The sequence below is a fragment of the Hippopotamus amphibius genome, chromosome 14, assembly GCF_030028045.1.
Source record: "Hippopotamus amphibius kiboko isolate mHipAmp2 chromosome 14, mHipAmp2.hap2, whole genome shotgun sequence".
NCBI lineage: Eukaryota > Metazoa > Chordata > Mammalia > Artiodactyla > Hippopotamidae > Hippopotamus > Hippopotamus amphibius.
In genome coordinates, this window is record NC_080199.1 from 74051015 (window position 1) to 74077559 (window position 26545).

Sequence of the window (26545 nt, forward strand, 5' to 3'; positions counted from 1 at the left end):
TTACTTGAAAACATGATATTTTAATGGCTGCTTAATATTCTATTCCATTTTATGAATAGATCTCAATGTATTTAATCAGTTCTTTATATTTGGTCATTTATGAAGTTTCTTCTTTTGCTATTGTGAACGACTCTGTGATAAATATACATGGACATAAATGTTTGTGGGCATCTCCCTGTTAAAAAGAAAACCTATTTTCTCACAGCTGTATTTTCTTACAAAGATGTACATTGTAAAAAAGAGCCTTCCTCTTGAAGGCACGCACACTGGTTTTGTGGTGGAGAGAAAGCACTTGTTGCTGTGACCCAGCCAGGCGTACAGCTGGTTTCAAAGGTCTCCTGAAAATCTGGCAGAGATCTGATATCACATCAACTAACCAACAGTCAACTCCTCTAAGCTCAAGGGCTGCACTTGTCATTCCTAATGAAAAGCTGACCAGGATGTCAGCCGCTGTCTCTCCTGGAGGGGCAATGCTGTGTAGCGGTGTTTACAATTCTTCCCATCTGGACCAGGCTACAAAGCTCCCAGGATAGAAAAGTTATTTGAGGGCTTCCCTGGTGACGCAGTGGTTAAGAATCTGCCTGCTAATGCAGGGGACATGGGTTCGATCCCTGGTCCGGGAAGATCCCACGTGCCGAGGGGGAACTTTGGCATGTGCCACAAGCCCGTGCGCCACAACTACTGAGTGGCCCCCACTCTCTGCAACTACAGAAAGCCCCCGCGCAGCAACGAAGACCCAACGCAGCCAATGAATAAAAAATGAAAATAAATAAATAAATAAAAAGTTTAGAAAAGCTGTTCGTATCAGGACTCTTGCAGATAAGTGACAGAAATCCAAGGCAAATGGCTGTGGCGAAAGAGGGCATCACCATGGCCCAGATGTCCAGATGGGTGGCCTCAGGAGCACTGGACAGGGACCTGACTGAGACTCGCTTCGCCCCTCCCCTTTCACTTCTCTGTGCGTCCTCTTCACTCTCTCTGACTGGCTGACTCCACATGACTGCCGCGGTGGCTGCTGGGAGCACCTGGCTGACATCTGTTCAGCCTCATGACAGGAGGAAAGAGTCTCTTCCTTCCAGCTCCCAAAGCACCTGGGAAGGCTTCTGAGGCGACCGCGGCTTATGGCATCTACCCATCCACCACAGGCCCGCACTGCAGCCAGGGGGCAGGGGACCCACTTAGATCAGTCCCACCTGCAACCAAACTTCTAAGCTGAGGGAGGCGGAGTTTTGTGCGATGGCAGTTCCTGTTGAGGACACATCAGTAGGGGATCCTGGGAGGGACAAGAACAGAGGGCAGGGCTGGTTCCAGAAGAACCAGAAGGAGCTGGCCAGGCAACAGCAGAGGTCCTCTGAAGACTGCGGTGACAACTGTGACCCCCCCCCCCCCCCCACCTGGGAACCAGGACAGTGAGGTCTTCCCACTCAGTCCCTGCAGGCTTTTCCTGCACAAGTGTCTGGTGGTAAAACACACCTTTACTATGGAAGAGGAAACGCTCCCATCTTTGCATTTCGTGTGACTCTACTAGTCACTCTAGCGTTGAAGGTTAATAACAATGTTCTCTGGGCATCTGCTAGTGGCAGGTGTGGGGCTCAATGCTTTACAAGAGTATTGTCACTTACTTGTCACAGGCACTATAACCCCTACCTTAGAAATGAGAAAAGTGAACGCTGGAGAAAGCTGAAGTCATTTGCTTGAGCTTATGGGGCTTAGAAGCCACACAGCCAGGATCTGAAGCCGTGTCCTCTGACCCTACAGCCCACACGCTCAACCTACCCAAATATTGCCTTGAAACACTTTAGAAAACGGAGTGGTTCCGTTTCCTTGATCTGCTTAATGATACTTAATAATAACTATTACTAAACGGGCACTCCCTACAGGTGCTTTACAGATGTATATATTTCTATGTAAAGATTATATATTCTACATGCAGTTTTAGATTTACCAAAAGGTTGAGAGGAAAGTACAGAGAGTTTCCACATCCTCCCTTCCCCCACCCAGTTTCCCCTATTATTAGCATCTTGAATTATTGTGGTACGTTCGCCACAACTTATGAGCCAATGTGGACACATTATTATTAGCTAAATTCCCTGGTTTACTCGTTGTGTTGTACATTCTGTGGGTTTTGACAGATGTATGATGTACCTGCCTTAGTATCGTTAAGAGTGGTTTCACTGCCCTAAAAATCCCCATGCTCTATGTATTCACCCCTCCCGCCTCTTTCCGCTACAAGCCCCTGGCAACCACTGATCTTTTTACTGTCTCCATAATTTTGCTTTTTCCAGAAGTTGGCATCGTACAGTATGTTGTTAAAAGAGGACAAACACAATTGTCCTGCGGCTAGCAGGAAGTCGAGTTTAGTCCGAAACCACTTCTGTCTGACTCTGCTTCTCTACATTCTCTGCACCCCATCCTGCCTAATGGTGCCAGCTGGGACTTGGTCCGTCCACCTTCACCTTGGTCCGTCTACCTTCACCTTGGATGGTGCTCCTAGGGCTTAAATTCTAGCATCTCCTTTCCTTAATGGTCTTTGGAATCGTGGCTCGATGGTTCTTTGAGTCTAATCAAGGTTGCTTGTCTCTCCTGATCCCTCTGGACCTGCAGTGTGATCCTAACCTGCCTGAAATTTAGCTTTATTTAAAAATTCAGCCAGTTTTTTCAACTTTTTTTTTTTTCCTAATTTTTTGCTTAGATTTTGAGCATAATTATTTTCCCCCGGTTCACAAGGAATCTTTTCTGCCAGGAAATTGCTTGCTCATGGGCCTTGTCATGGAGTGTCTCCTATTAGATTTTTTGAAGACGAATCCTGCCGGATGGGGCTGCTAAACTGAGCCCAGGGCTGCAAGTCTCCTGGTTAAGTTTCACCTACACACCCATCAGGGCCTGGAACACCTGCTCTCAGAATTTACAGACGCTAACTCTATGATCCCTCTGCCTGTGGCCCAAGCACAGCATCTCTACAATCTATTCAATTCTGTTTTACTGCCGAGAGTCTTAAAAGAAAAATCCGACAATCATATTTCAAGCCCTGAGGGATAATCTGCTAAGAATATAAGGTATGTAAGCTCCAAATGGAGGTGAAACAGCTTGTGGAAAACCATGCAGGAGTGAAATGGCAGAATTCAGATTCAAAACCAGATCAAGTGCAAAGGCAAAGCCGGTGGTCCTTGAATCCACCAGGCTTTCCTCTGTGAGATGCTCCGATGGCAGGGTCAGCGGCTGAAGGAGGCTGTATGGGATTCAGCCCCAGCACAGGGGACCTCCTTCACGCAACTTGAGGGCATAATTTCATCAACGGACAGGTGAAACCGAAATTTATTGTTTCAAAACAATGCACACCCAGTCACTTACTGATGCCAGGCACTACAGAGTGCCTGGCAGATACCAGCCCATTTCTGTGCGTTCACGAAAACGTTTCTGAAGCCAGCATCCTTGCAGTTACATGCTTTATAAATTGCAAGTGTAATTCTGAGAGTGTTGCACTCAGTGGGTGACAATGACCCCCATTACTGACCAGGGACATTGGGGGCGGGGGGGGTGGTAGGATGTGAGGAAAAGATTCAAAGGCCGTGGACACCATGCTATCGTTTCTCCTGTCTTCCTACAAAGTTAAAGAGGAGGCTGGCTAATCTATGACCTACTTATTACCTCTCGCATGTCACACGTCATGGGATCTCTATAGACGGTGGTTCTTGTTTGTTTTTTGGAGCAAAAGGAAGTTTGTGAGGTGAGCACGGTGGGACGAGGGGCTAGTTTCTGCCATCTCTGGGGGGGAGGGGGGTGGCTCCGGAAGTAGCCGCGGTGACATGCCAGCCGGCCAGGTGCTCGACCCACCGCCAGGGGCACCGGCAGATTCAGGCTTCCGGCCCTCCCTGACCTGGGGGGAGGAGACAGTACTTGTTAAAAATAAGGCAATAGAAACAAAACAGTCCACGGACAAAGAAATGCGGGTCTATACTATATATACATATATTTGAAAATCTTGAGGGACCTCCCCGATCTTTTCACTTAAGGGGAGGCAACGTGGCCGCGAGCGCGGTGTCCGCGCGCCGGGGCCGGCGATCGCGGGGATGGGGTGGGGGTGGGGGGGACGGTCCGGCGGAGGCAGCCGGCCGCGGGCTCGGGGCGGCATCACGCGGGCGGGGCGGGCGCCCCCGTCGCCATGCGCCGCCCGCCCGCGGGGGAATCCCAGCCCCTGGCGCGGGGCCCGTGAATTGGCCGCGCCCCGCCCCCCGCGCCGCCCGCGCCGCGAGCCGCCGCCGCGCCGCGCTGCCATTGGTGCCAGGGCGTGACGCGGGCGCGCGGGCCGGGGCGGCGGGGCGCGGGGGGCGGCTGATGAAACCGGCTTCGCGGCGCGCCCGCCCTGCCCGCCCCATTCGCTCCGCGCGCGCAGGTGGGAGCCGCGCCGGGTCAGCTGGCGGCTGGGCGCGCGGCCACCGGCGTCCGAGCCCCCGAGCCCCCGCTCTCCGCGAACCCGCGCGAGCGTCCGTCGGTCCCGCCGCGCCTCGGCCGATCGTCTGTCAGGGCGGCCGCCCGCCCGCCCGCCTCCCGGTGAGTCCCCCGCCTGCGCCGGCGCCGGGGCGGCTGCCCGGGGCCCGGTCACCTCGCGGGGTGGAGGGGTGGGGAGAGGGGGGTGGCCCCGGCGCCGAGTGGGGTCGCGCGGGAGAGGGCGGCGCGTGGCCCCGCGCGGGGGGCGCCGGCATCCTCCGGCCGGGCGCGGGCGGCGCGCGCGGGGCTGTGCGCGGCCGGTACCCATGCGGCCCTCTCCGCCACGGAGTCCATTTTAGCTCCCGCGGGCGCGGGTGGTGCATGATGCAACACCCCGGGAGTAGCGGTGGGCGCCCTGGCGCTTCCCGGGTGCCCGCCCCGCGCGCCCCTGCCGGGCCCCGGGCGCCGCCGGGACGCGCGGGTGGTCGCGGGGGGCGGGAGGGCGGCGAGCGGGCAGGCGGCCCGGCAGGCATCCGGGGACCTTCCCTTACATGGCGCGGAGCGCGGAGCACCCCGCCCCGCCACGAGGTCCACGACGCGTCGTCGGTCCCGGGTGGGGGGCGCTCCCGGCGGCGGCGGCGGAGGGTGGTCCCGCGGCAGGTGGCGGGCCGGGGACGGCGCCGCGCACCCCGAACGCTGGCCGCGGCGCCCCCCTCTCTTCTCCCCGGGACCCCTGGACACTCCCCGGCCCGCCTCCAACCTCTTGTCCGGGACCCCCGGGTTATTTTGGGCAAGTCCGTGTCCCCGCGCCTCCGCGTGGGCTTCCTCGTGACCCGATCTGGCCCCTAGAGGCCGGCGCTCCGCGCTTCCAGATGGTTTCGAGCAAGACGCGATTCTTCCGGCTTCGCCGGGACAACCTCTCCTCGGTGTGCTCCTCTCTACGTAGCAGAAAACTTCCCAGGCCGGGCGGCCCGGCGCTCATTCTAAGACCCGCGTGTGCACAGCATCAGGGCGCGGTAGTGCTGCTGCCGCGTGCTATTTTAAGCTCCTTCCTCTTTTCGGAGGAGTGGTGCTTGACTTTGACTCGGACAGACAGACAAGTGCCTTCTGGAAGAAAACTACACTGCGCTGTAACCCGCCCTCGGGCTCTCACGTGTAGAAGTAACCTGGAGTAGGTTTTATCCCAGCTTTGTTAACAGAAGAGGGGGTGAAGGTTTCAATCGCGGGTGTATTTCCCTAGATGAGCTCTTAAAATGTGATGAGGGGAACTGTGGATTGCCCTCTGGTTGAATCTCCTAAGTGTGTTTAATTTGAATTAGCATTTATTGGGGATTTAGCTGAACGTTTCTTGCCACTCATGTCTGGTTCCAGTAATAGGAAACCGTGATACATTTATCCTGCTGATATTTTTAGTTAATCTCAGTGGAAATTATTATTTTTATATGAACACACCCTTCTGTCATTAAGACAAAAGGTCTCGTTTAAGTTACACAATCGGAATAGGAACTTAGGGTACAGTGTCAACAATGGATTAAAACAGGTTTTAAAGGTTTAGCATATTAAGTTTATGTTTAATTATTGTAGATAAAATTTAAAGAGTGCCAAAGGGGTTTTGACTAAAGAAAGAAGACGAGAATTAATAGAGATCAGAAACGTGCTCAGTTGTTTAAATCTCGATTGAGCCACATGGGTGCTCTTATGCATATCATTCTTTGCTTTAAAGGGAAAAAGGCTCAAAAGACAAGATTGCTGACCTCGGGGAGCTTGCATTTTAAGACACTCATTAATTCTGTTTGCTAGAGGCTTCCGTGCTTTGATGGAGTTAAACACATGTGTACTGACTGTTCTTTTCTGTAGTTTCTTGTCTACTAACTCCAGTAAAAATATGTAATTATATGGGAGGGCCCAGCATTATCTTAATAAATTAATCCCTTTCTTTATTAACTATATATTTGAAGGTATTGGTTTATTAATCCCAGAGAGAAAGTTGAAACAGGAATAAGTGTGTCCTTGTTTATGGCAGAAACATTTTCCTCTGACCCTGGAGTTGTCTGGGCCACAGGCATCTTCTAAGATGGCCATCCTTCCACCTGGCGCCGGGTCCTCACTCCAGGTGGGACCTGTGATGGGCCCTGGTGTTCTTCTCCGGCCTGGGGCCCTCACCACTGTTTGCTCCAGTTGACCGCAGGCTTTTCCTCTCAGAGAGGCAGGGAGTGTAAAGATCACTTCACGTCCCGGGTGGAGACGAGATGGGGGAACGAGCGGGAGCAGAAGCGGGAGGCCGCTGCAGAGACTTGTTAACTTAAATCTGGAAAACACCCAAGTCCAGCTTATGTCTGCAGGAGACGGTGTGTCCATGTGTCGTTTCTGTGAGAGAGAGAGATGGTGGCAGCTTGGACGGGGTGGAAACGGTAGTAACGTGCGCTGGTTGAGCTCTGCTCCGTCTGCAGGCTGGGGTCCTCGCTCTGTGGATTTCAAAGGAAAATTCTATGTGAGGCGTGAAAGGCCGGATGTGGTTCCAAGCAGAGCGGAGGCTCTGTGCCAGTGAGGTGGGGAAGGCTGAGGACAGCACGTTGGGAAGGACTCTAATTTCAGATGCTTGCATCCTCAAGGGACAGGGCTGAGCTAGACCTGCCCTGTTGCAGCCACGCGCTGGCCTTGGGCCTCCTTCCCTTTTGCCCTGCGAGCCTGCCTCCTCCCTGTGCTCCGCTGCGCCCTCCAGTGGGCGTCTTGGCCTGGGTTTGTCGTGTGGCCCACGTGGGGCCTGCAGCCATGGGGTGTGCCTGCCTCTTCATTCCTGGCCTTCAGGGCACCAGCCTGCTAGGAGCTTCTTGGGCCTGAGGCCACTGGCATTGGACTCCAGGCCAAGGTTGTGTCCACCCCAAGGTCTTAGGTCTCTTCCAGTCAAAGAGAAGAGTGGTATCTTTGGTGGCGGATTATCGGCCCTGTGGTAACTTCAGTGGCCTCTCTTACTCCGTGGTACGTCCCCACCCCCAACTCCAAAGCAGCTTTGACAACAACTACCCCCGTACATGCTTGAAGCAAGTCACAGTTTATCATGGGGGGCTTAGCGCATTTGCCACCTGTGAATCTTCTAGAAGGACAGGAAAAAGGATTTGGTGGACCGCTGACTCTTCATTTCCCTCTGAAGGCATTCCTCCAGACCTCTGGCATTACAGAGCAGCGGGGGAAGCTGTGTGCCTCACGCATCCGTCAGGATCCGTTCACTCAGGGGACACGGCTGTGGGAAACACCCATGTGTCATCCACACCCAAGGCTTTCGTTTGGCTTTTCGTCTGGTTGTTGACATTAGCAGTGGGGACCTCCAGGTGGTAGATACGGTGAACAAACCATGTCAACTGGAGGTAGAGTTGTGTGGAGTCAGAGGCTGTATAGCTTCAGTGCAGCCTGAGATCACAGCCCTGAAACGAGGGCGCTGCTTCTAGGAGCCGGGGCGGATGGTCCAGTGCCAGGAACAGCGCCACCACCCGAGGCTTCTGCTGAGCGAGCTTTGCTCCCTTCTCTGGGCAGCCTCCAGAAAGTCCTTTAGACCAGCGGTCCCCAACCATTTTGGCACCAGGGACTGGTTTCATGGAAGACAATTTTTCCACTGACCAGGGGTGGGGGGGATGGTTCAGATGGTAATGCAAGCAATGGGGAGGGGTGGAGAGGGGTGGAGAGGGGTGGAGAGGGGTGGGGGGGGTTGGGGAGTGGTGGGGAGGGGATGGGGAGGGATGGGGAGGAAAGGCGGAGCTGGGGAGCGGCAGATGAAGCTTCCCTCACTCACCCTCTGCTCACCTCCTGCTGTGCTGCCTGGTTCCTAACAGGCCCCCCTGACCCTGGGGTTGGGGACCCTGCCTTAGACTGTGCACATGCTGCAGACGCGCTCTTGCTCCGCCTGTAACTGGGGGAAGCCTTCCCTCTCAGCCTCATGAAGAAGAAGCTGATAAACATGGAGTGCGCAGGATTCTTTGAAAGAATAAAGGTCAATACATTTAGATTCTTTCATGAAATACGTTCTTTGCATTGCCAGCTTCCTCTTCTGATAACAGCAACCAGGACTCAAGCTCCGGGAAGCCTTCAGAGGCACCTGAGAGATGCACTTATACGGAGGCGGGAGAAAGAATGTCCTTTGTTCTAGTAGGACAGTGTGTGTCCACGTTGTCTCCCGTTTCCCTGAGTCACCTTTCCCCTCTGGAGGCAGTTGTTTCCTAAACATTTTGTCTTCTTGCCGGAGCGCTTCCTTCAGATTATCCATGCAGATCAGGTTCTCGCCTTTGAGAACAACCTAGTGCTTCCGCGTTTGTGTAGCGGTGGGTCCCGACTCTCTGCACGTGCTCGGCGCCCCTCGAGCTCTGCTCTGCGTCGTGGAGGCTGGGGGTGGTCTCTGCCCCATGTGGCCTCGCTGCGCTCCCCGCGGGCCGTGCGCTGCGGTCCCGAAGGCGATGCCATGGGCTCCCCCCGCCCCAGAGCGCGCTCCTCTTACAGGAGCCGTGCCTTTTCTAAGCTATATCGCAGAGCCACGTGTAAATTCTTTTCCGTATTGCCTTCATAATCAGTGGCTTCTAGTGCCTACCTTACAGGATTGAGAGGATTTAAATGAGGCCATCGTCCAAGTTACGCACGTAACACGGCTTCTGGCGCGTACCAAGTGCTTCATCTGAATGTCAGCTGTCATCCTGGAAAGAAAGCTCAGGTCTTCGATTTCCATGTGGAGAAGAATAAACTCTGTAACGACTTTATTCCCCCCCCCCCCCCCCATTTTGCCAGGGTGTCAACATGTAGGCCCTCCTCCTTGGAGTTGTGTCCGCATCGCCGCGGGTGGTGTCGTGCCAGGTGCTGGGGAGGCAGGTTCCCGTGGGTCTCAGGTCCACAGCTTCGGGTTTGACCCCTCCTTGTGCCTCTGGGAAGTAGAGCTCCTGGCCCCATGCTCAGGGCTTGCCTGCGTGTATCTGTGTGCATGTGCGTGTGTATGCATGTAAGTGTGTGTGTGTTTGGAGGGCTGTCTGCCCTCATGCATCCTGACCGCTGACATTTTGTCCAAATTACCCTGAGGGCTTTGGGTGTAAAGACTTGGGCCACGTCTCTTTCCCAGCTTTTTTCATGCCTTCCTTGAGGGCTGCCGTGGACCCCCGGGTGGGGCGGGGGCCCATGGCTGGAGGCAGCCGTGGGCGGAGGGAAGCTCACGTCGTACTCGTGCCTCGTCACACGGCGGTCGCCGTCGTCCTCCTGCCCATGAGGAGGCTGAGGGTGACCTTTTAAGGTCGGCTTGGAAATGCTCTGTTTCTCCGTGTCTTCTTATCTGCCTACCAAGTACCATGAACCAACGTCTCTTACACCGAGTAGGAAGGAAGGGAGAGGCCCTGGGGCTAAGATGCAGGCTACAGGCCCTTGTTAGTGCTCACCGAGGCCTCCGCACTCTGTGTTTTCATCTAATCCTCGCAGCCGCCCCGTGAGGCTGGTCCTGCTGTTTGGCTGATGTGGAGGTGGAGGCCCTGAGACGTGACACAAGTTGCTGCCGGGCACAGGGGTGGGTCGTGAGCCGCAGAGCGTGCGGATTGGCACCCGGGGCCTGGCTCCGGGGTCCGGACACCCAGCGTCCGTAGGGCCGTGGGCGTCAGCCTGTGCCTGGGGCTCCGGCTGCTCTCGGGACCGTGGTCTGGGCCCTGAGATGAGCACACACACCTGGGGACGCCAGGCCCCCACGGCCCCTCTTGGTTCCGAGCAAGTCCTGGAGGTGCGGGGGCTGCCTGTCCCGCCGCTGGACGGCAGCCTGCTTTTTTTCCTCTATTTGCCCCAACTTTTTTTGAGCGCAGATCTTTCCTCCCTGAGCCCTGGACTTCTGGCACAGCTGGAACTCTCGTGTCCCTGGCACAGCTGTGCTGGCGTGTGTGACAGAGGCTGGGCTGCGTTCTTTCTGGGTTGGGCGTCTGGCATTGGCATCCCCAGAGCCGGCTGGACAAGGGACTTGCTGCCCAGGCCCCGGGGAGCCCTGCTTCACTGGTCTGCCTGGGTCATCTCTGTTCCCCTCCCCCTCCACTGGGGGGGGGGGGGAAGGCCCTCTGCAGGGAGTCTGGTTTGTAGGGAGAAGTGGCTTCTTTCTTGGCTCTCCCTCCTCCTCAAGGCCAGTGGCTGTAGCCATTCTGCCCAGATGTTTACTTTGCTGACTTCTGTAGTGTGGGGAGGTGGGGAGGGGTCCCCTTCCTTGGAAGACGCTTCTTTGACACCCTCAAAAAGCAGGGGGTGGAGGCTGTCGGAGCCGGGTAGCAGCAAGGCCCGTCTACCCTGGAGAGACTGGTGGGCCCCCGTGGCCCCCGTGGCCGTGGCTGCGAGTGCTGACAGGTGGAGTGGGGAAACTTCCCCGCCCCTTCCTGGCTCTCTCCTTTCTTCCTTTTCTCTTTCAACTTTTTGTGGATAACATTTTACATTTAAAGAAAGGTGGCAGGGACTTCCTAGGTGGCGCAGTGGTAAACAATCCGCCTGCCAAGGCAGGAGACACAGGTTCAAGCCCTGCTCTGGGAAGATTCCACATGCCACGGAGCAACTAAGTCCGTGTGCCACAACTATTGAGTCTGTGCTCTAGAGCCCGTGAGCCACAACTGTTGAGCCCATGTGCTGCAACTATTGAAGCCCACGCGCCTAGGGCCCGTGCTCCACAACAAGAGAAGCCACTACAATGAGGAGCCTGCGCACCACAATGAAGAGCAGCCCCCGCTCGCAGCAACTAGAGAAAGCCCGTGTGCAGCAATGAGGACCCAACGCAGCCAATAAATAAATAAAATATAAAAAAAAAAAAAAAGAAAAGAAAGATGGCAGGAGTTACAAGAAGTTTCTCAATTTTCTCAGATTCACTAATTATTTACATTTTGTTCCTTCTTTCTATTTATTAGTCAATCTATCTACACGCACAAATGCATTTTTTCCTGAACCACTTGAGAGTAAGTCGAAGACATCATGTCCTTTAATTTACCCCTGCATGCTTCAGTGTGTTTTCTAAGAATAAGGACCTTCTCTTACGTGACCACAGTATGACACCAAAATCAGAAAACTTAACATTTACGACGTTGTCATCAAGTCCACAGTCCATATTCAACTTTCAGTTGTCCAAATAATGTCCTTTACATATGTATGCAGGTAGTTGGTTTGTTTGGTTTTTGGTTTTTGGTTTTTTTTTTTTTTCGGGAGAGGCTTTTTCAATGGAACTGTGGTCTAATTTTCTATCTTATAAGCCTCTTTAATAAAAAAATATTTCTAAAAGTTAGAATGCGTCTTGTGAAAACTCTGGAAACTACATAAAAGTAAAAGAAGGGGAAAATAAACAGCATGTGTAATTCCGGCACAGGGGCCTAGTGCCCGGCCAGGTTGGAGGGCTTGCAGGAAGGTGGTTGGTGGGAAGACGTCAGCTCAGGGTGACGTGGCCCTGCAGACCTGCACCCTGAACATGACCTCGCAGGGTGGGGGCCTCGGGCTGCGGGGGCGCCCTGTCTGGAGCGGATGCTCTTCACGCCCCTGCCCACCACCTGGCCGGTTGCCCACCTGAGCAGGCAGACTTAACCCCCTCAGGGTGGGGAAGGGTGGAGATCATTATTAAATACCCAGAACTTGTTCAAGACTTGAAAAGAAATGTTGCAGGCCCTCTCCTGCCTGGCGTGTAGCTCTGGCTTCCCACACTGAGCAGAGGGAAGGGACGGGCAGGGGCCCTGATGGAGAGGAGCGGCCCTGGCCTCTCGGCCAGTAGCTTGTGGTTGTCTCATATAGTTGTTGAGCCTCTGGGCCCCTACGAACGTGCCAGCAGAGAGGGAGTGCTCTTTGCTGATGACAGTGCTGCCCAGAGGTTCCTGGGGGAAGGGTCCAGCCCGTTGGGTTCTTTCTGCATCTCCTTTGTGGAGGCTGTCCCCTTTGTCATCACCAGCCGTAGCCCCGGGGCTCCGCTCCTTCCCCGCCTGGAAGGGGTCCTCCCTGGGTGGGACTGGTTTCTGGAAGGGTTTTGTTCTTAGAACCCGGCTCCCCGCGGTTTGTGCCTCAGTCTCCCTGAGCTGTGAAATCTACACCGCGTGTGGCAGGGGCCTCTGAAGGCCGTGATCAAAAGCCCCGAGTATTTTTCCATGTTTGTTTTTTCTTCTCCCGCACCAGACCCTCTCCTTGAAGGAGCTGGCCTGGCGAGGGACGTTGGTGGGCAGCCGCCCAGACTCCGCACGCCCCGCTGGGGCCGCGGAACTCCTAACCTGGCCGGGCCAGCACCGGAGGCTGCTCTTCAAAGAAGCCCTTTGAAGTGCAAACACTTCCTTTCCTGAAAAGAAGGGAAATTGAAATGAAAACGTATTGTTCTGTGCAGACAATGTTCTCTCGGATCAAAGAGGGAGTGGGGCTTATAAAAAAGGGAGATTCACAGGTTAGGCCTTACAGCGGTGCACGGGGAAGCCTTTAGCGTGTAGATGTCCACTCCCCGGGGTCTGTGATCGGTAAGGTCATATCTTCCTTTTTTTCCCTCTTGACGTCCTAAATTTGGGTCTAATATGCTGTGTGTAACTGTGCCTCTCGTTTGTGTTTTTATCTTGTGGTCAGCCGTTAGAAATGTCTTTTGGTAAATTATGACACCATTCATGATGGAATATTATGTAGCCAATAAAAGTGGTGTTTTCGAGGAACACTTGATGTTATGGGAAAAACTTTACTGTTAAAAATGAAAAAAATCTGGATGCAGTTTTCCATATTCAGTGTTATCTTAATGGGGTACATGTATTTGTACAGAAAGAAAACACTTAAAATGAGGCTCTGTTTTGTTCACTACTGCGTGTGTAGCACCTGACCTAGCGCTCAGCAAATATTTATTGAATGAATTATTTTTATAATTAGTGGAACAGCAGTATAGTTTAAAGGGGGGGATGTCTTTGAGCTGAGTAGTAACATTTTGGCAAGTGGAAAGAACAATAAATTATTTTGAATTTCTATTGTAATTCTGCCCTGGCATCTCGATTTGGGGTTTATTTTGGTGTTTTTTTTGGTACAAACATGTACCACGTTTCGTACTTTGACACGCATCATCCTGTAAGTGAGGGACTGTGACTGTGACGTTGTTTCTATTTTTGGAGTAATCAGGTCTTCTTGAAATCAGGGTATCGGGATAAGAAGTTTTTCCTGGGTCGGCTCCTAGGCACCTTCCCAGATAGGGTAAGGTGACAACTTCTCGTGTGCTCTGTGGCTGATGTACCGTTGCGCTGGCTTGACCTGTCCTGTTGTTGAGAATTTTGCCTGATTTGCCCAGGGAACGTGTCTCATCTTAGAGCATCAGTACTACCAAGATACACTAGTAGGCTGCTCATCACCCTGTTTCTGATTTGGTAAGTTCTTTAGTCATGCACCATCTCATCCCGGAGGTTGGCAGCTGCCCGTGCTGCCCCCGCGGAGATCATTCGCTCTTCCTTAGGGAGGATGCAGGCACCCAAACCCTCCCTTAGGGAGGCTTCCTTTGGGCTGGGGTAGGGCTGCTGGGGCCCACGCCCCGGTTCTCCTGCGGATGGCGACTGTCAACTTCTTTGGCTTCGGTCTACAAGAAGAAATAAACTGACACGGTGCTCAGGTGCACGCACAGGGACATACATGTTTATATACGGATTAAAAGGAAACTTTCCACCAGACAGTACTCATTCCTGTACCTGCGGTGCACTCCGGTGATTTCTACTCTTTTCTGTTGCGTTACGAAAAATCCCGGTTGCGACTTGCAGTTTGCAAACACTGCTGGGCGTGGACGTGCCGGCCTGCACGCCCACCCTCCCTTCCTCTGTGGCGTCCTGAGTTTTACATTCGCTGGACTAGGGCCTGGGAGGAATTCTCTGTCCACACCAATTTGGACAAAGACAGTCAGAGGGTAGAGGTTTCTTTTTGTGGTGATTTGAGGGTGTCTGCCTGAAGTGGACATTATTCTCTGTGATGCTTCCCTGGAAGGCAAACGGGTGCAGCGCAAGACCTGTGTGCGTTCCCTGTGTGGTTTGCTGCTGCAAACCCAGGAGCTCTATCCTAAGCTGACCTCACACGCTGGTGTTTTGAAGGTGGCTGGGTCAGGCTGCGTGTGATTTTTTTGTTCAGGGATGGCCCAAACATTTGTTAATTTCAGCACTTTGACTTTTTTTTTTTTTGAGTTTATTTTATTCAGTGTGATTTGAGGAAGAGCCCGTCCGAAAGGTGAGCCTTCTCTTCCAGAGCTGAGGATTTGTAGGAAGAAAAGGGAGAAAAGACACTCATAGAAATATTAATTTTTGGACTCTGAGGTCTGATGGATTAAAATTGAACAGGGCGTTGAGAATATAATATTGGCAGTAGCAATTACCATTAAGGAGTTCTTGAAAAGGCTGAATGAATTTGCTTCTCTTTGAGAAGTGTTTGAAATTTTCTTTTTTGTGTGTGTGCTTAGAAAATTAATATGCTTTAGTAATAAGCCTGTGTATGTAATTCTGAAAATAATTGTAAATCACAGGAATTGATTCTGTGGAACAAAAGCACAGTGACAACAGAACTGGAACAAGATAAATCTCCTAGTTTATTGAAACAATGTACAAATATCTCTGCTCGTTTCTTGTAACTTATTTTATTTACTGCACTTCTCAGCAGATTTATTGGCAGGATTCAGAGTGCTTATAGTCTTTTAAAAATTCATTTATAAGTTACAGATATTAACCACCACTGTTGTTAGTAATTGAGAAGAATCGTCATGAACTTGACTTTATGCTGTTATATATGTTCATATTGTGTGAAGTAGGGGATAATCTGTACTTGTGGTTGCATAACATGCCCTCTGTAAATCCATAACCTCAAATTTTTAGCAGCAAGTTTGGTTTTTATAAAAAAAACTTTTGTTGGAAGACCTTTCTCCCTTAGAGAGCCATCTGGGGAGATATTAGGCAAGAATATTCACTTGTTTGAATAATCTGTATTGAACTGGGAAGAGTGTCTCGCTCGGCTCAGAATTTGATGCGATCAGAATTTTGGAATCGTCAGGTGTCATTTGTGCTAGGATTCAGGCCTAATTACTGAAGGACTCCCGGGTCTGTGGTGTGAGGAGTCACGGCGAGGGCTCTGCCGCCTTGAGTCTCTCGGGCGGTGTGTGGGGGGCGGCGCGTGGGGAGAAGCGCGTTCCTGCAGCTCCTGGCTGCCAGCTAACCGCAAGGCTGCTCTTGCTGAATCGCCCTGGAGAGCCTCCCGGTTGGTGGGAGATTGGGAGCCTCTTAGGGGCTCTTGGCTCTGACGCCGGCCCCTGTCGCAGCGTCTCTCTTTCCAGCGAGCTGTGTGTGCTGCACAGGAAGGAGGTCCCATTTTGCCCTGGAGAGGCACTGGGAACCAGGAGAGGCAGAGGAGCGCGCCCTCCACTCTGACGCTTGGCGGGAGAGAGCAGCGTTGTCCCCAGCTCGAAGGAGTGATGACTCAAAGACTTCTGGAACCGCCCTTGCTGCCAGGCTGCCTCCAGCCAGCAGAACTTCCTGGCTCACTTTCTCATGCGTGTGGCCTGAGGGCCGGTCCTATCCCTGCTCCATCTAGACCTCACTTTAGAGCCTGGATCTACAGAACCAAAGTGTGCACTAATAAAAATTAAAATTTAAAGCGAGGGGCAAGACGAACCAGGCTGGGAAGGCAGCACACGAAACAGGAGGCCCCGTCATCGCGTTGCGCGTGTTGCCTCTTCCTTCTTACCTTAGTCGTCTGTCCAGGTCTGAAAAGCGTGTAGGTAGGTTCGCAGTGTGGATTGGACAGATGTGGCAGCAGGGGCAGGATGGAGAAAAGGAATACATTTGCATAAGTGTGTAAGTTAAATTCGCTTGATGTCCTAGTGCCTTTCACATCTAAGGTCAGACTTCAGTGTCTAAACCATCTCACAATTAACCTGCAACCATCTCACAAGATCCCCCCCTGGGAATCTCACTGACCTGCAGATCTGTTTCCGAAGGTCTGGGGCAGAGTTCCTAACCAGCTCCTGGGTTCTCTGGGAGTAGCCAGCATCTGTCAGACTGGCAACTGGACCTCGTCAAGGAGACCTCAGCCACCCTTGGACCGCAGGTCCCTTGAGGCCAGGCTCCTGGACCAGGAGCCGTGCCTGGTGTTGAGTAGATGCTCAAAAAGATGTCTTTTCAGGAACCCAAGCACTTGCTGTCCCCTGGCCCTTGGGGTGGGGCCTCTTCATCTCTGAGCAGCCTGGTTATCTGTTTGCCGCCAACTGCAGATAGGAAGTGGTAAGTCAGGCACCAGAGGTGGGGCTCCTGGCCCGGGGAGAGGTGATAGGAAGGGACAGGACAGCGAGAACTCGAAAGCCCCCGTCTCAGGAGTCCATGTGCGGGACCACCTGCAGCTCCCTGCCTCAGTTTCCCCATTTGGAAAATGAAGGGAGTAACAGCCCCCATGTTGTAGGCTGTGCTGAGGATTAAATACGTAAAATGAGTTTAGAACGTTGCCTGGTGTTCAGTAAACAGGAGTTCCAGCTCGGGTTGGTGTGTAAAGGGTTAAGCTTCAGCCTCTGGATGTTTCTGCCCAGTGGTTCCTGGAGGCTTCCTGTGGTGAAAGGGGCTAAGGAGAGGTTGCTGCTTGTTCTCTCTTAGTCAGGAAGTTCTTAATGAAAGAGGGGTGTCAGGACCTCTAAGTAAGGGGGAGCCATGTGGAGGGAGCGATGGGGCCTGGCGGTGCCGGGGTTCCCTGCTCCCAAGACCCTAGACCAGGTTGCCGCTTGGCGAGGGAGGGCTTGGGTTTGGGTGGACGCACAGGTGTTAAGCCCCTTGCAGTGTCCTTCTGTTTGCTTCTGTGCAAGTTTCAGGAATGGACGGGTGCTTAGGTGTGGGTCCCTCCCCCTCCCGCAGCGCAGAGGCCCCAGAGGTGTGGCCTCGGGCCCTGACCTTTGAATGGTCAGGGGCTACTTGGCTGGCGTGACGGCTGCCCAGATAGGGGCTGCCTGCCTCGTGCATGTGACTGGGTTGGGAAATGTAAAGTGAGGATGACCGCGAACCAGAGCAGTCTCAGAAAGCTTCAAAGTGGTCCCGTTCCCCGTGGTTCACTGCACATGCTGCGGAGACGCCCGGAAGTCCCCTGAAATCCCTTGATCTAAGTGTTTCTTGTCGCAGGGGGAATGGGGAGAAGTGAGGGGAGGGGCTCTTAGCACATTCAGTTGCACTAGATTTTTATTTTTGCTGTGTCATCTGGCTCATTCATTCATATGCTGATTGAAAGGCTCTCTGTTAAACAGTACACAGAAACGTCATTTATATTTATGTGTTTCTTTAAAATTGGGAACTTGTGATCACTTCTGTTAAAAAACTGGGAGTCCAGACAGGAAGTTCTTGGAGGGCTGTGCACTGCGGTGGTGATTGGGGGGTCGGGGAGGGGACCGACCTGCCGTGGATTCTGGCCTTTGGTAGTGTCTGCATTTTGCATCCTGCATGTATGGCTTTATGAAATCCCATCACGGCGTTGTTTCTTGGGGAAAATCAGATTTAATTCGTGGCGTCTCACCCAGAGTGTCTTCTTATCACCTTTCTTACACTTTTCTGTGTCTGGAGACTTGCACGTTATTTATTTGTCTCACCAGATGTTAGGGCAAGCAGCGTGTTCTGTGGGTGAGACCTTGTGGTTGCGTCTCTGCTTTTTCCCACTTGTCTTCTTGGCGGAGGGGAAATCTGTCAGCTGAAGGGGACTTGTCTTGACAGTTCAGCAAAGCAGCCAGTGAGGAAATTAAGACGTGTGTTAAGGTGTGAAGAATGACGGTAGAGGAGGAGGTAATGCCATCCGGCCCAGGGGACGTGCTCGCCTCCTGCTCGGGGGTCGTCTCAAGGCCACGAGGGGTGACTTGCGGAAGAGGGATGTTGTGAATGTGCTGGGAGTCGGATGTGGTGACGTCAGGGGAACAGGCCTTGATGGACAGGAGCTCGAGCTAGAGTCCTTTTGTCGCCTGCTGCCCAGCCCTGAGGCCCTCCTGGGGACTCACCATCCCCTCTCCTCCAAGTGCCCCGGGCAGGCCTCCCCGCGGTTAGACTGGCCTGGAAGTCCGGAGGCCTCCTTGCCGCCGCCGGCCGAGCCGCAGGCCGAGTGACCCTGGGCAAGAACAAGCCCTCAGGGCCGCGCTTTCTGCTTTGGATTCGGAGGAGATGGACTAGGACACTCGCTTTGGGGTTTCCAGCCCTAAGCGGGAAGCGGGTGACATTCCGTGATTAGGGGGCTCTGAAGAGCTCCGTGCCGCAGTCTGGACGTTGAGTGGGAACACTAACAATCCGACGTCGTGGAAAACAGAAGCTCTGGTGTCAGGACATGGACAGAGATTTGGATTGAGAAGGGTCCCTTGGCCCGTATGAGCCCAGAAACAAGTTGGGTGACCTCTACCACCAGAAGGAGCAGAGCGGCTGTTATAAAAAAAAAGGGGGGGGGCACCTGGTAACTGGCATCCGTGGTCCCCCAGACTTGCACCCCCTCCTAGGAACCCTCCAGAAGAGCCCGGGCTGGTCAGAAGAGTGTTTCCTCGGCGCCTCTCTGGAAAGAGCGAGTGGCCTTGGCCCGAGGGTCTCACGCCTGATGCAGCCCGGGCCGGCTTCCTAGCGGGGGCGGCAGCTGCTGGTGTGTGGGGAGGTCTCCTGCGGAGGTGTCGGGATGTCGGGATGGGCCATGAGAAGTTTCATTCCAAACTGTCTCACCAGGGAGGACGCCTGAGAGAGGTTATTTTTCAAAAGGATTAGGCAGCCATCCATACACGTCAAAATACATACAGGCCCCATCAAAGCAAAAAGAAAGCAAGCCGCCCATGGTCACCTGCCCAGCTCGAGTGTGCACAGAGCACGTCCGCAGCGGAGCCCAGCTGAAGCCCTGCGCGCTGCTTCTAGGAGGAGCTGTCTTCTGCCAGAAGCGTTTCTTTTGGGAAATCGTTCACAGTGTCCTCGCGCTGCTTCTTCCCTGCCTCCTCCCAGAGCCCTACTTCTCGGCAGTGGAGTACAGACAAAGGTGGTAGCGAAGGTGTGAGAGAGAAGGGGAGGTCCGCCTGCTGCCAGGCACCGCGGGCACAGAAAAGGGCACACGTGGCTCTTTAAAGTTCGCTGCTCTTGACGGGCTGAGATGCCGGGGATCCTGAAGGGTCCCTGCTTTTCTAGCATTGGTGGGTCCTTGGGGGTACCCCCATCTTCCAGGAAGAAACAGCAGACCAGAGCGATGTCCCAGACTTGGTTTCTCTCTGCATCCAGGAAGCCTTCCCTCCACAGCTGCTCCTCAGCCTTCACTGCATCTGGGGTGGAGCAGCCTGGAGACAGACCCTGGGACTCCCGGTGCCTTTCCTGGGTCTCAGCTTCAAGGATCCCTTTAAGGGCGTTCTGCCCGAGGTCCTTTAGTTTTGCCTTAGTGGACAGGATCGGAGATGATAGAGCTTTCCCATTTAGATATGCAGATGTGTGTATATAAAAATAACACGCCCTTGTTTTGGGCAGTGCACACTCAGCTCTGCTGCAGAGTTCGTGCAAGGGTCAACAGGAGACAAAGGATGGCAAACTGTCAGATCTACAAAAAAGACTTCAATTGTACAGCCACAGTTCAGGTGTCTTAAATATCTGCTATCTGGACAGAAATCCGATAAGGTTTGTATTACAGGAGGGGGGAAATTTATAGTCTGCAAATCCCAAAGAAGCCTTGGCTCTTTTGTTTGGGAATGGGGACCTCAGAAGAGGGCCGAGTGGAAGGTTTGGGACCGCCCCCTCTGGCAGTACCAGCAGCAAGAGATGTGACCCACGTTTGAAACTCCTGCAGGCCACGGCACGGCGAGCCACGGATTTCCCCACCAGCCCCAGCGGTCAGCTTAGCTCTCGTCAGGACTTCTCATCATAAAGAAAATGCACCTGGTGCTTTCCGCAGCTGGTCCCTGACAGAAGCAGAAGGAGCAGAGGCGGAAAAGGGAATGGACGCAAGAAGGATGGCATTATCCCCAGTCGGCTGGCACGTGGGAGCCGGGCTTTATCACGAATCTTTGGAAATGCTGTCATGGCACATGCCTGCAGACAAAACGTGCTTTGTGGGCTTCTCCAAAGATGGGACTCTGGGCCAGAAGAGACCAAGTTTGACCAAGATACAGTTTCTTCTGCTCTTGGCTCTCTGAGTCTGTGCTGTGTGGCACTTAAGGGGAGCAGGGAGAGCTCAGGCCTAAGACTCCCATCCGAGGTGTCGTGTTTACCCTCTGTGGTCCTTGTGAAGTGAGGCGCAGCCCGGGGTGGGCACAGCCCTCTCGTCTGAATTATGAGCCCCCTCTTGGAACCAAGTTCTGGAAGATTCCTCTGCTCCCTCCTGGGCGTTCCCCTCCCTGTTCACTCCCCTGCAGTCAGTGCCCCGTCCTCACCTCTCCGGCCCCTCCGTGTCCTCCGCAGCCTCTCCAGCCTGGCGGGCTGCATTTGGCTCGTGGGATCCCGTTAAGTGCGGTGCCCTGCCCTCGCTGCCCCTGACCCAGTTGGGTGGGGGACAGCGTCAGGGCGGGACCTGGCTGGACGCTGACAGGAGCACGGTCAGCCGCAGAGAGGGTGGCCCAGAGGAGAGGCACGGGGCGGGGGGGGTGACTTCAGCCTCATCTGACTGTCAGGGTCACTGTACCTTAGCCACATCAGACCCCAGTGACAGCTGACACATCGTGTATGCAGTTGGAGTTGAATTCTAGAATTGGCCTTGTGTTTCTCTGTTGATAGTTTGTAAAGTTTCACATCAGTGTTTAAATGCAGGTAGTGGGTAAAGACAGCCAGCAGTGGCGATGATGACCAGCCAGGGCGAGGGCTCCTCTCACTGGGAGCTGCCGGGATGGGAGGCAGGGGGGAGCAGGAGTCATGGTGCCAGACGGACCGGGTTCCAGCCCAGGGGCCCGCATCCTTCAGGATGGACGCTGCCTGCCGACTGTCTGGGGACCAGGGAGTGGCCGACCGGAGCCCTCAGCCAGCACCCAGCACTCGGTTCCCCTTATCTGTACTTTTCACTCTTCCGTTTACTTTTCATGTCGACAGACATGGCACGTTTGTCGTCTGGAGAGACCACGGTGCCCGCATCTACCAGGGGTGTCCTCAGCGGGGCAGGTAAGCCCGTCAACACAGGAGCAGCAGGCGACCCAGAACACCTCCCTTCCAAGTCTGACGTTCCGCAGCCCCACCAAGTACTGCAGGCCTGATTTGAGATGGGTATTGTTGGTGTCAGGCTTTAGGGAGAAACAAAGGTGTGGTGCAGCGACCAACCCCAGGGTTAGGACTGTGTCAGTGGAGGAACTGACTCCCTGCTGTTAGGACATTGGTCGGTCTCAGCTGAGGTCGTCGTGTGGTTCTGTCCACCTGCAGAAAGCGTTGTATTCCTTGGCTGTCGGTCCTGTGAGTGTTTGCTCTTATTCACAGGAGTGCTAGACGACACTGAGCATTAATGATGTTTGGTGAAAATTAATAATAATAAGTGTATCTCCAGCTCTGAATGGGGAGCTGCGGGCGGATAGGTCCTTCCTCGGAAGTAGCAAGGCCGTGGCAGATACCCAGAGCTGGCACCGGGGTCCCCCGAGCGACGGCAGAGATACATTCCTTTGGGCCAAGTCTGAAAAAATGAGTACTAAGAACACAGACTCCATTTGAATTTAAACTGCTCAGGCTTTGGTATGAAAAACCTTTGGTTTAATTTGTGCATTAAACTTGAGTTTAGCTTAGGTTTTTTTACTCCATCATAAAATACCTAAACTTTTAGCCGCAGAAACGTAGGGCGTGTTTGTTTGGTATCGTATCCAAAAGCTCAACACGGTGTTCACGTCGTCCAGGCTCGATTTGTTTGTGAATTCGGCAGTAGGGGCCTTTGAGCAGAGTGGGGAGTTCACCGTGTAGCAAAGCAAATAGAAGTTCCTTCACAGAAACTCAAAATGCATGGGGGATCTATCCGAAGTGAGAAGCAATATGCAGTACTCTCTTTTTAAAAATATATGTCGTCCTCTTTTTTTGAAGTTTATTGTTTTGATAAGGAGTCCTTGGGATTTCTTCCAGCGCAGAGCAAGGGAAACTGGCGCAGGGCTGAATAATACTTTTCTGTATAAATAAGAAAATCGTGGTGTTCTCAGATGTTTGTTTGATTAAATGCTCCGGTAACTAAAGACCAGCTACCAAGGTTACACAGAGGGGTGTAGGAAAAAATGCCTTTGGAACTGGATTGACTATAGTTTGGGGGGTGGTGGCCTTTCTCCTTGGCTTTGTGCATGTGAATCTTAACATGTGCTCCATCGGGTGGACTAGCAGGTGTTTGGGTTCATTTGGTCGGTTCAAGCCCAGCGCAGACACTGGTGACTTGTACTACAAATACCCAGCTGACAGACAGACTGGTAAAAGCGCGAAGGAGAGTAGCGACCGTGGTGAGTGCCCAGGAATGGAAGGCTTACCCTAGCCCTGCTTTCCAGTAATTAGATGAGATTTCCGATTTCAGAACAGTTTCTTTGCGAAAGTACAGATTCGTTCATTCATTCACTCAGCAAACAGTGGCTGGCCACGGGGACCTGCCCAAGTCACCAGAGTGCCGGCCCTCACGGGGCGCATCCCGTGGGGTTCTCTGCAGACGCTGGGAAGATGCAGGCCGTTGGCTGAGAGCCCGATTCTTTATGATTCAGCTGACTAGGGAGGATGGCAGACTCTGAGCACCTGTTTTCATCCCCCTGGAAACTAAGCTCCTGCTGCAACCGCTCACTTTTAGACAGTCTTTTCTCATTAGACCCTCTGGTGGTCTGTCATCCGCCCCCACCCCCTGTTGTCTCTGAAATACTTCACACGCTCAGCCGTTCCCTTCTCCCGCAGACTCTGCTTTTCTGGGCCTGCGGTGGGAGCTTCCTCCATGCGCATCGTGTGAGGGGGCTCGCCAGCTATGGACGGGGGTCATTGCGCGCGGCGTGGTCTGCGGACAGGCCCTTGCAGAGAGGCCCTCTGTGGGTCAGGGCTGATGGTCGGGGCAAGCGGGGTGTGGGTGTGGGGTGGGGTGCTCAGGCCTGGGCCCTGGACAGCAGGCTGGGGTTACCAGGCTGAGCAAATAAAAATGCTGGACGGATGCCTGGTTAAATTTGGACACGCAGTTCAATTTGAATTGTAGATAAGTAACGGATACTGTTTTCGTAAAACATTTTTTATACTAACAAAATGTGTATTGGCAGTATTTGGGACGTAACTATGATACACTTGGGACACACTTACACGAAGCCGTTATTCATCGTCCCCGTGACGTTCTGATTTAAGTGGGTGTCCTGGGTTTGATCAGGCCTTGTTTTGGCTCCGGGTTCGCGTTGAGAGGGGAGGCTGTGCATCTCAGGGAGAAACATGGAGTTGCAGCCCTTTCTCCACGGCAGGAAAGTCCAGCTGCAGCTGCTTTGGACTGTTTTTTTCTTTTGGTTGCACTTTGTGGCCCGCGGGATCTTAGTTCCCCGACCAGGAATCGAACCTGGGCCCTTTCCCCTTCCCTAGGGCGATGCTTCCTCCTCGGGCTCACAGGGTGGGGCTGTCCCCCACGGGGCTTTTAGCAGCTGGCTTCCCTCCCTGTCAGCACGGACCCTACACGAGCCCCATCTAGAGTCTTCCCTTCAGATGCTCACGTACCCGATGTGTGCTGGGCGTCTGTGACGCTGGACACAGGCATTTTGACGCACCATTTTGATCTGAGGATATTTCGACTCTGTTTGTGCATATAAATATTTTATCAGAAATGTCATCACAGATGAGTTTTGGGTGAAAAAGCTTCCCTGAGCGGATTCCAGTTTAAGTCACAGATGAGGTTTTTAGAGCACAGACAAACCATTTAAATTGTGCTTTTTTCTGAAATTTTTCTCATTGGGTAAATTAAATTTCCATCAGAGGTTCTCTGCATTTATCAGCCATTTATCCATAGCAGATTCTGGTGAATGTAGCTTCTGCTACTGTTTCTTTTGCGCCATTTATTCCTCCCAAGGCCAATTTTTCTAGATCAAATCATGCAGATTTGACTTGTTAAGAGCAGCTGGCCTTTGCCAGTGGTGTGTATGTGCTTCTGTTTCTAGTTGGTATGTTGGTTAGTTAGTTCTCCAGCGTGAACCAGCTCTGGTCTCTGTGTTGCTAATGCACTGCCTTTATATGCCTCTAGTCATTTGTACTTTATAAACCAGAGTGGAGAGTGACTGTGGAGTCAGAAAGGGGGTCCCAGCGTCTTGCTTGGGTCTCACCCTCGCTTCAAACTCAGTACTTCCAAACCCGAACTTAGACTTTGCCCCCAAGTGCGTGTTTTTGACGTTGCCCCGTTCTGAGCCCTCAGTCTCCCAGTCTCCCAGGCTGGAGAGCTTAGAGTGACCTTTGACTCGCTCTCGTCTCTAATGTGGTCGTTTGTCGCATCCTGTGGGTTCTCCCTTCCCTCTGTCACAGCCGTCTTCTTTCCCGTGAAGTAACCTTAGAGGTTTCTTTCCTCTTCCTGGCACTCCTCCTTTTGGAAATCCTCCTATGTGTTCTCTCAGTACTTTTTTTTTTTTTTTTACTATGGCCTTTCTCCCTGTGAAATGACAAGCCTGCAGGGCAGGGAGCACGGAGCTTTCTGTGTCACCTGCACTTCCTAACAGAGTGCGTGCGTGCAGTGGACACTCTGTAAGCAGCTCTTGGATGGCGGGTCCTGGGGGTCCGGGCTGGTGGACTGGGCTGCTCTGGGGTGTGGGCATGGCAGGCAGTAGGTTGGGGTCCAGCCGCGCGGGCCACCCCCCCTGCCCTTGGTGCCCGGGTCACACACCCCACAGGTTAGGCTAAGCTCTGGGAGCGGGTGCCCCTGGCTGCTGGCCATCTGGCATCCTTCCTGGTGACATTTCACTCTGACCTTCCCTTTGAAGAAGGGTTTTGAAGCTACATTGTACACGTAAGGGTCCACAAAGAAGAGTGGATGATACACAGACAGAAACCTAAGTTAAAAGGCGGGAAGTGGGGCTTTTAATATAACCAGGTCGGAGGGGGTGAGCGGAAAAAAATGCCCTTGAAATTATTCTTTAATCATTTGTCTTCAGAGACAGAAAATGGGACACAGAAAACAAACATTTCCATCCAATGTATATACAGTTTAGCAAAACAAATAGCTAGGCTTTGTGAGCGTCCAGGCCCCCGGCAGGAGGAAAGCGGCCTCTCGATTGGGTATCACGTTCTGCCAGGGTTCACAGTGGAAGCAGCTGCCCCCGCGGCAGAGCAGGTAAAGCAGAGCAGTTCACTTCCTAAAACGGCCAGGTTTGGCCCCAGAGCCAAACAGGTGAAGAGGTCCCTCCCTGGGTGGAGTGGGGTCAGCCCACAGCCTCACCGTCTGACCTGCCCGCTTGTGAAGGAGGCACCCAGAGCAGTCCCCCCGCCCACCACCCCCGGCTCCTAAATGACAGCGGACACCAGGACGGCCACGGTCACCACCAGCCCCCGACCCACACACCATGCATCGTGGTGCTACAGAAACCGGGATGTTCACAGGTTCAGAAATAAAAATCAGTGGCTAGAAAACTCAGTAGAAACTGTAACGTGTACGTCTATTTCTTCATACATTTCATATACTTAAATTTTTCACATTGTGAAATCAGTTTAAGTGCTTTGAGGCAATAGCCCTCAAACCCTCAACTGTCTGAACTGGTACAGATGGAAATAAGTCAATAAGCGTGTCTTTATTGGGTTGGCCAAAAACGTCGTTTTGGGTTTTTCCGTAAGATGACACACTTTTTGGGCAACCCACTATTTTTTAAACTATATGTTTGTGTAGTGCTTAGAATTACAGAACACCTTTCTATAATCAAAATAACGGTTGTCATTTAAAGTATCTGCGTAACCTCCAGGGCACTTGATATGTTGGTTGTTAATAAGATCCCTTAGAGATTAAGAAACTAATGGTAGTTATTGCTTACTGTGCCTCAGCTGCTCTCCAGGGCGCTGCGCTTGGTAAGGCACTCGGCCCCCCACCAGAGCGGGAGTAGTTTGTGACTCGTATTGTCCTCATCTTGCAGAGGAGAGCAAGGGAGCCCGTCGTTGTATTTTGAATCCAGTTTTATCTGAGGTTTTAACCTCTCTCTTGTCTCTCTGCTCTTTGATCTTCAAAGGGGGGGAGTAGGTGAGAGGCGGGTGGGGAGGTGTAGGGGAGGAAGACTCACCACCTG

The 26545-nt window shown here is 53.0% G+C and overlaps 1 protein-coding gene across 1 annotated transcript in view; it reads left to right on the forward strand.

Moving 5' to 3' along the window:
• Positions 1-4291: 4291 nt before the first annotated feature.
• Positions 4292-26545, forward strand: part of SLC7A1 (solute carrier family 7 member 1) — a 66549-nt gene continuing 44295 nt past the window's right edge. Inside the window, exon 1 of the mRNA XM_057707349.1 lies at positions 4292-4551. The gene's annotated coding sequence lies outside the window, so the exon portion shown is untranslated. The remainder of the gene's footprint in view (positions 4552-26545) is intronic.